The sequence below is a fragment of the Vigna unguiculata genome, unplaced genomic scaffold, assembly GCF_037176805.1.
Source record: "Vigna unguiculata cultivar grain cowpea cultivar isolate G323 ecotype 2 unplaced genomic scaffold, ASM3717680v1 ptg000310l, whole genome shotgun sequence".
Taxonomy (NCBI): Eukaryota; Viridiplantae; Streptophyta; class Magnoliopsida; order Fabales; family Fabaceae; genus Vigna; species Vigna unguiculata.
This window is the reverse complement of record NW_028196945.1, coordinates 38,924-48,710: the sequence shown is the minus strand read 5'-3', so window position 1 is coordinate 48,710 and position 9,787 is coordinate 38,924. Positions and strand designations below refer to the sequence as shown.

General features: G+C 32.8%; 2 non-coding genes across 2 annotated transcripts; both read left to right on the top strand.

The window, feature by feature from the left end:
• Window positions 1–9,048: 9,048 nt before the first annotated feature.
• TRNAP-UGG (transfer RNA proline (anticodon UGG)) lies at window positions 9,049–9,122 on the top strand. The gene has a single exon. It is a non-coding gene; the product is annotated as a tRNA-Pro (tRNA).
• Window positions 9,123–9,287: 165 nt separating this feature from the next.
• On the top strand, window positions 9,288–9,361 carry TRNAW-CCA (transfer RNA tryptophan (anticodon CCA)). Its single transcript has one exon. It is a non-coding gene; the product is annotated as a tRNA-Trp (tRNA).
• Window positions 9,362–9,787: the final 426 nt, after the last annotated feature.

The following is a 9,787-nucleotide window of genomic DNA, read 5'->3' as shown; positions in this document are numbered from 1 at the left end:
CGATGAACTGATCGGATTAACCAACCAAAATTAGCTTCAGTCATTATATATTGAACAGAAGCAAAAGCTTCAGTAACGGTTGGGCGATAATAAAAAGTCATAGCAAATCCTGTTGCTACTTGGACTAAAAAACAAGTAAGTGTAATTCCCCCTAAACAATAAAATATGTTCACATGAGGCGGAACATATTTACTGGTTATATCATCGGCAATCGCCTGAATTTCAAGACGTTCTTCGAACCAATCATAAACTTTATTGAGATAGGTAACCCAAAGGAACCCCCCCAGAGAACCGTATATGCGAATTTCATCTCGTACGGCTCAAACAAAAATACCCAAATATTGATTGTAACAAAAACAGATATCCGTAATAGAAAGTTTGAAACTGCTTTATTTAATCCTATGATTCTAATTTTCTCTTACGATAAAAAAGAAATAAAAATCCGAAAGCTATTCTTTTTTGTTATAATGCCAAAATATCAAGTCGGCGCACCCGTCTTTATCGTGATCTTTTAAGGCCTCTTGAATATTCTTTACTTCTTTTTATTTGTATAATGTGAATTTACTGCTGTCTTCTTTATTCTTGAATTTTTATTATTGATAAGGATTCTCTTGTTAGGACCATATGAATGAATAAAAAAAACCTCAGATTCATACTAGAACCACGATGATTCAAAACAATTTTTAATCGAAGTCCAAAAATTCCCTGAGTAAGAATTGCTGGATCATCACTTCTTCAATGAATAGATAAAATATAATGAAAAAATTCAAGGAAAGGTTTGTCCTTTGCTCAAAATAAAGACAAACTGGAGAAGCTTGAAAGAATCAAAATTTTTCAATATATTTTTAGAACTCTTTGAAAAGGTTTTTAAATCCAGTTGCGAGGTCTAAATATTTAGTATGAATCATAGTATTAAGATTTTTAGAATCTATTTTCTATATTCCGTGCTCCAGATACTAGATTAAATATCTGACGGAATAAAACCATCTATATCAAGATGACAGACCCATTTTATGTTCTGTACTTTCAATAGGACCAATTAAAACAAGTCACACACTCATATTCCGGAAATACAGAAACAAAGAAATTCTACGATCAAACTACCACATCAACATGGAATAGACTAAGAAACAATAAGAAACCTAAAGGCTTCACTTTCTATAAACTAATTACTCGATTCTTGTGAATCTAATTGATAGAAATTCCGTCCAATAAAATGGACGAATTATAAATCTCCAAAATAATAGATAGAAATATCGCAAATAGAGCCATTGCAACACCCATCAAAGGAGTAGTTCCCCACCCCGGGGCTACTTTACCATATTCTGAATTTAAAGGTTTCAATAAATTCCCTACAACAGTTCGTCTTGGACCAGATCTAGAATTATCCTCAACGGTTTGCGTAGCCATAAATACTCTTTTTTATTCATTTAGATCTGTTGACTTTGTATACCATTCCGCTGTAAATATAAGGATCTTATCCTATAGATCTATTGTGATCTGGAAACTTTAGAATTAAAATAATGGAAACAGCAACTCTAATTGCCATCTCTATATCTGGTTTACTTGTAAGTTTTACTGGGTATGCCTTATATACTGCCTTTGGGCAACCCTCCCAACAACTAAGAGATCCATTTGAAGAACATGGGGACTAGTTGAAGTAATGCGCCCTCCCTATTGGGGGCTCATTACTTCAATTAAGATAATAAAAAATTATTTGACCTTTTTCGTCGGAACTTTAGGAGGTTCTCTAAAAAAAATCGCGAAAAAAATAATTCCTAAAGTTGAGACTAAGAGGAATGTATAAACCAAAGCTTCCATAAATTTAATCGTGGTTTACAATTATAGCTTTCATACCTGTTTCTTGGGGTGGGGCTCTTTTCGAAAAGAAAAAAAAGAATAAATGCAATGATTCCAATCAAGATTTATCTAGTTCTTTATATGAAATTCAAAATTATAAAAAAGTAGAAAAGAACAAAAGAATGTTATACTACCTGTCTTCTTGTAGTTGGATCTCCAAGTTTTTGGAATGCTCCAAATTCTACTTGAGCATCTAAATCTGGGTCGATACCAGCAAAAACATCTCTGAACAAAGTTCTAGAACCATGCCAAATGTGCCCGAAAAAGAATAGCAGAGCAAATGAAGCATGCCCAAAAGTAAACCAACCCCTTGGACTGCTACGAAAAACACCATCTGATTTCAAAGTAGCACGATCTAATTCAAAAATTTCCCCCAATTGAGCACGTCTAGCATATTTTTTCACAGTAGCGGGATCACTATAACTTACTCCATTAAGCTCACCACCATAGAACTCAACAGTTACACCTACTTGTTCGACACTATATTTCGATTCTGCTCTTCGAAAAGGAACATCGGCTCTAACAATTCCGTCCCCATCTACTAAAACAACTGGAAATGTTTCAAAAAAAGTAGGCATACGACGTACAAAAAGCTCATGTCCTTCTTTATCTCGAAAAATGGGATGTCCTAACCAACCGACGGCTATTCCATCTCCATTGTCCATTGAACCAGCTCTAAATAACCCCCCTTTTGCTGGATTATTTCCGATGTAATCATAAAAAGCTAATTTTTCAGGAATTTTAGACCAAGCTTCTGATAAATTTTGATTTTCGGCTAGCCCAGCACCAACTCTTCGATATATTTCTTGCTGGAAGTATCCCTGATCCCATTGATACCGAGTAGGACCAAATAATTCAATGGGGGTTGTTGCTGAACCATACCACATAGTTCCAGCAACGACAAAAGCTGCAAAAAAGACAGCAGCAATACTGCTAGAAAGGACAGTTTCAATATTTCCCATACGTAATCCTTTATACAGACGTTGGGGTGGACGCACACTAAGATGGAAAAGACCCGCTAATATGCCCAACGTTCCTGCCGCAATATGATGAGAAGCTATCCCCCCCGGAACAAAAGGATCAAAACCTTCCACACCCCACGCGGGATTTACGGATTGTATCCTTCCAGTTAGTCCATAAGGATCAGACACCCATATTCCGGGACCATACAATCCTGTTACATGAAATGCGCCAAAACCAAAACAAGCCACCCCTGCAAGAAATAAATGAATTCCAAAAATTTTTGGCAAATCCAAAGAAGGTTTTCCAGTACGTTCATCACAAAAGATTTCTAGATCCCAATAAACCCAATGCCAAATAGCCGCTAAAAAGCACAAGCCTGAAAACACTATATGTGCTCCGGCCACACCTTCGTAACTCCAAATACCCGGATTCGTTATAGCCCCTCCTGTGATATTCCAACCGCCCCACGAATTAGTTATTCCTAAACGAGTCATGAAAGGTATAACGAACATACCCTGTCTCCACATTGGATCAAGAACAGGATCAGAGGGATCAAAAACTGCTAATTCATATAGAGCCATCGAACCGGCCCAACCAGCAACTAGAGCTGTGTGCATTATATGAACAGAAAGCAAACGGCCCGGATCATTTAAAACAACAGTATGAACACGATACCAAGGTAAACCCATGAAAAAATACCCCTTCAACAAAAAATAGACACTATGTAACTTTATTGCACTGGAAAAAAATGAATATAGCCTTTCAGTAGATTCTCTTGGAAAATGGAACAATCATATTTGTCGAAATCAAAGAAACAGATTTATTCTATACCGGATAAGTAACAATACGCAATGGTGGGGAGACGAAAGGGGTTGACAACTTTCTCTATGACTATTTAAATAAGTAAATGCAGACATATTCGCTTATCACCCCAATGACCCATTTATAACAACTCGACTTTATTTAGTCTTCTTTTTTATAAAAAAAAGCAATATTAATATAAAATCAAGTAAATCTTTTTTAACACGATAAGCTAATTCTTACGTTTCCACACTAAAGTGAGATATATGACTTTATTATTTGTCCATTTTATGCCCATTGGTGTTCCAAGAGTACCCTTTCGAACCCCCGGGGATAAAGATGCATCTTGGGTTGATATATAGTGCGACTTGTCAGATATAGTAGGTTATATGGGATTTACCCGTTTTCTCCCCCGATCGAGATATCCCCGCTTTCACCCCCAAAAGAGAATGATGAAATCATAAAGATAAAAAAATGGGGAGCGTGAAGTGTAATGAAGTACTATTCTATCGATTTTTTCATTTTTAGATAAAATTTCCAGATTATTACTCGAAATTATGAATAATTTATGGTTGGCTTAATTGGACCAATAAAATCAAGTACCCAGGCTCTGTGTAGAAAAAACCAATTGGTAATATTTCTACGATCACTACTTCTATCATATCTATATATTGTATTTTACAAAAAACATTAATAAATTCAGAAAAGGAAGAAGTTCTAACAAAAATACATAGTTTTGGACTATTTGTTCTATATGTGCAAATCCAAATCGGGCAGATCTTTACTCAGAGTAGAAAAGAAACCTAAAAGAATTGAAAAAGTCCATTCAGAAACAAGAAAATTACATTGTGATTCGGCTTCGATCTCGATGAAAGCAATACATCAATGAGAAGATAGTTCACTAAATTAAGTATATTCTTCTTTTTTTTTAGTTCGAAGAAATCCATTAGAAAAAGAGAAAGATTAAAATCGACACATTGATTCCTTTTTTGCTTATATAATTTTTGATGAACTGTATGCATCAAAAGGTGCATGTACGGCTTTTAAGGAAAAAATGGAATCCTAATCAATCGACTTTATCGAGAAAGATTACTTTTTTTAGGTCAAGATGTTGATAGTGAAATATCGAATCAACTTATTAGTATTATGATATATCTGAGCATAGAGAAAGAGAATAAAGAATTGTCTCTGTTTATAAACTCTCCGGGGGGGTGGGTAATACCTGGAATAGCTATTTATGATACTATGCAATTTGTACAACCAGATGTACAGACAGTATGTCTGGGATTAGCTGCTTCAATGGGATCCTTTCTTTTGGCAGGAGGCACAATTACCAAACGTCTTGCATTTCCTCACGCTTGGCGCCAATGATTCTTTTCTTTGAGAATATATAGAATAGATATCTATCTATATATACTATACCTTCGCCATAAAAACCAAAGTAATAATAGCATGGTATTTTGAATTCCATATGCAATTTTTTTGAATCATTTAATTATATATAGAAAGAGTAGTATGAAAAAGAGGGTATTTTCCATTTTATCTGATCTATAAGAAACCTAGTTTCATTTTAGTAGTGTCGCATACTTTTTTGTTTTTTTTCATACCAGAAAGCTTGTAACAATTTTTATTTGAATCAGAAGAAAACTTAATATATGAAAAAAAAAAGAAACTTTTGGATTGTTGAATACCAAAATGATATAAAAAACAACGGAACCATCGTAGTATTTAAAAATAGATTCAAAAAGAAAGTTGGTTATTCTATTGTTTATTATTTAAGGATCCGGATCCAAAAGACCTAGTAGATTTTGTACTTCTTTTTTCTTTGATAGAAAAAAAGAAATTTGTAAATGTAGAAACAAAATTCATCGAAGAAAATACTCTACTCTATCCATAGAGGAAAAAATGAATTGCATAAGTACAAAAGCCGTATGCATCAATACGCAGAAAATGCTTGTACGGTTATTGAATATACTTTTTGCCCTTTATCTTATTTGTCTTTGTCCCTTTTCTGTTACCTTTATTTTGGGAATAAAGACAATCTTTAGCAATCTACCAATATAGTAAAAAGAATTCTAAAAAGATTTATCAAGATAAGGGAAATACTACTTAAGTGATATAATCAGGGTAATGATCCACCAACCTGCTAGTTCTTTTTATGAGGCACAAGCGGGAGAATTTGTCCTGGAAGCGGAAGAGCTACTGAAAATGCGTGAAACTATCACAAGGGTTTATGTACAAAGAACGGGCAAACCTTTATGGGTTATATCGGAAGACATGGAAAGGGATGTTTTTATGTCAGCAGCAGAAGCCCAAGCTCATGGAATTGTAGATCTTGTAGCAGTTGAATAAAAAATTGGTGGCAAAGGTTATTCTAATTAAATACAAGATTGGAAATTTAATTTTTTACTCTATCTTACTTTACATTTTAAAATAAAATCTCTAAGAGTTAATCTATTAATATAGTATATATAATTAATATAGGCTATAAATAAGGAATATAGAATATAAGTAATTCACGGTTAGGATAGATCTAAACCTGCTCATTATACAAAAATATAGATATATATAGTACGACTTACCATGCCAACTATGAAACAACTTATTAGAAACACAAGACAGCCAATCCGAAACGTCACAAAATCCCCAGCTCTTCGGGGATGCCCTCAACGTCGAGGAACGTGTACCAGGGTGTATGTGCGACTCGTTCAGCTTAAATACTAAGAAAAAACAAATTAAAATTTTTCAGTATTGGTAATCAGTTAAGATAGTGTGAATGCAAAAACTACATTCACACTATCTTAACTTAATATATAATTCTTTTCTATATAATTATATAATTCTTTACATTCTTCTATCTTGTATAAAATTTATGGTTTCGATTGGTGCAAAACCAATAATACACATTTGCAATTTCATATGAGAAGGACTTTCCCATCGGTAACAAAAAAAAGTTACCCGTTAAGCGGAGAAAATACTATTTCAATTAAAAATAAAGTATGTCCTTAATGAATGTATTTTGATGGATTTTGTAAGAATGGAATAAGAGGGTCAGCTACCCAGCAAATTTTCATAATTAAATACCGTTACTATAGAATTAGATTTGGTTGTGAAAAAACCTACTTACTCAATATTGCATGGGTAGAGCCACAGAGTGTGAACTGTACAAGTTAACAATAACATTCATTAAATGAATCAAAAATGAAAATAAAAAGGCTCCGGTGTATAGAGAGGACCTGGTCATTTCTAAAAAAAATCATAGAAACGAAGGAACCCACCAATTCATTATAAAAATATGTGTCCTATTTCATTTACTATTTTTATTTTATTTGATATCTAGTATCTATACAATTTCTGATTTTGAGGTTAAATGTTTAATATAAAAAATCGTGGTTGGGGCGGTTATAGTAGCAAGAGCCGTTGGAATTTTTTTTTATACATCGGAAGAATCCATTTTTGTTATTAATAGACTAGGAAGAAAAAAAGAATAACTGAAAAATGAAAAAGTTATTCCTGAAAATATCATTTATTAAATGACCAGAATTAAACGAGGATATATAGCTCACAAACGGAGGACAAAAATTCGTTTATTCGTATCAAGTTTTCGCGGAGCTCATTCAAGACTTACCCGAACTATTACTCAACAGAAATTGAAAGCTTTAGTTTCGGCTCATCGGGATAGAGATAGGAAAAAAAGAGATTTTCGTGGTTTATGGATTAGTCGAATAAATGCAGTAATTCGCGAGAATCAAAAAGTATCTTATATTTATAATAATTTAATGAATAGTCTATACACCAAGCAATTGCTTCTTAATCGTAAAATAGTTGCACAAATTGCTATATTAAAAGAGAATTGTCTTTTTATGATTGCCGATAATATCATAAAAACTTAAAACCCCTTATTTACTGCAGGAAGGTATAGACTAGAAATTTGTTTATTTTGATAGCTTTATCATACGATAAAGCTATCAAAATAAACAACCATGCTTAAAAAATTATTCTTCGTTACCTATTATCTTTTTTATTCCAACAAAAAAATCAAATGGAATTATCCTAATTTTGAACAAAACATCAATCCATGTTTAATTCGAATCTAAATTCAAATTGGATTTCGAATTTTTAATTTCTATTTTTTTTTCTTAAAGGAGTAATTTTAGCAGTCGACTCGCTTTTTTCAAATTGTTTTTCGTTATTAAGAAAAGGTAACGAAGATAAAATACGAGCTTGTTTTATAGCAACAGTAATTAATCGTTGTTGTTTTAAGGTCAATCTATTTACACGTCTAGATAATATTTTTCCTTGTTCACTAATAAATCGACAAATTAAACCCATGTTTTTATAATCAATTCGGTCCCCCGATTGAATCGGGGGCAAACGTCTACGAAAAGATCGCTTGGATTTAATAAAGAGTCGCTTAGGTTTTTCCATAGTTTATTTATTCCTATTCCAAAAATAACATTGATTTAAATAAATATAATTATAATAAAGGATTTGTATTTTTTTTCTTCTTTAGCATATGTTGTTATATAACGACGGGGACATCATTTTCTCAATTCCAATCGACTAGGCGTATTGTGTCGATTCTTGTTAGTAATCTATCTAGAAATACCGCTTTATTCCTTATTTAGACTCTTTTTATCACAACCAGTACCTTCCAAAAGAACACTTACTCGGATATCTTTACCCTTGGACATGACCCTCCTTTGGGTTTTTAATTCACTTATAACTCTTTTCGGATTCGAATCTAAGAATCTAAGAAAAAGATGAAAACAACTAAGATAAGATAAAAAAGAAGAATTCGAAAAATTATGAAAGATTTCGTTCCAATTTAATTGAATCTAGTACAAAAAGAATACAAGGATCTGTAACTATATTTCGTTTCAAATTGCCAGTATTTTCGTTTTTTTAAAGTATTTTTTATGATATTGTTGCCCCAACCTATGGATTTCTGCTTTCACTTTCTTTTTCATAGGAATTGAATTAATAATTCAATTCCATTGAAGCCTGGACCAGATCCCGATCCCGAGTGTCACTCCGAATTTCAATGAGGCCAATTTAATCTTTCGTCTTTATCTTTCCTAAAAAAAAAAAAAAGAAGAGTAGGTTAATTACACATATTTAATATATAATTGGACCTTTCATCTTCTTCACCCCTTCCCGTGTCAATAACTAAAATTAAAAAAAGGGGAATATCAATGCATCTGGAAAAAAACGATTGATCTCTATCAATAGACCCGCCAAAGCCCCGAACCATAAAGTACTTACTACTGGTGCCACGGAAAGATATGTTTTTAGATCTCGCATTTCAAATCCTCCTTTCTTTTTATTATTTAAGTATTTTTTCTCTGTTGATATATATCAACAGAGAAAAATGTGGAAAACAAGACAAAGATTCTTTACAATAACACTATAAACAAATGGAAAAGGGATGTAGCGCAGCTTGGTAGCGCGTTTGTTTTGGGTACAAAATGTCACGGGTTCAAATCCTGTCATCCCTATCCCTAACAATTACTTATTCTATGATATTCCGTATTCTATAATATTCCATATTCTATGAGATGAGCAATAAACCGGGAACCTGTGAAGACGAATTCCAATTGAACATACATACTGAATATCTATATGCAAAATGGATTTGGATCATATAATTTTATGAAAACAAAACGCTCTTAGTTCAGTTCGGCAGAACGCGGGTCTCCAAAACCCGATGTCGTAGGTTCAAATCCTACAGAGCGTGATTCTAGTATTATTCGCCTGATAATTACACTGAAATAATTGAACATTCAAAAGAAAGTCTGAATTTTATCCTTGTCGATTAGGATTAAACTAAATAAATAGGGAATCACAAAAAAAGAGACATTAATGAATCAAAGATCCAACTGATCACCTCGTCGGTATTGTAAATATGCAGTTACAAATAATCCAGCCAAAGTAATAGGAATTAAACCTAACACGATTCCAAATAGAAAAACTTCAATCATTTTTATTTGTTCGAAAAGTAAAAAGAAAGGTAATATAATATCTAGCCTTAAACATAAATCTGTATTGATCATAAATCTCAACGATCGAGAATTGTAAATTGACATAGTAAGGAATTCTAGAATGTCTTATACCAAAATTTACTATTCCTCTCAAAATTACAAATCAAATAAGTCGTATTTTA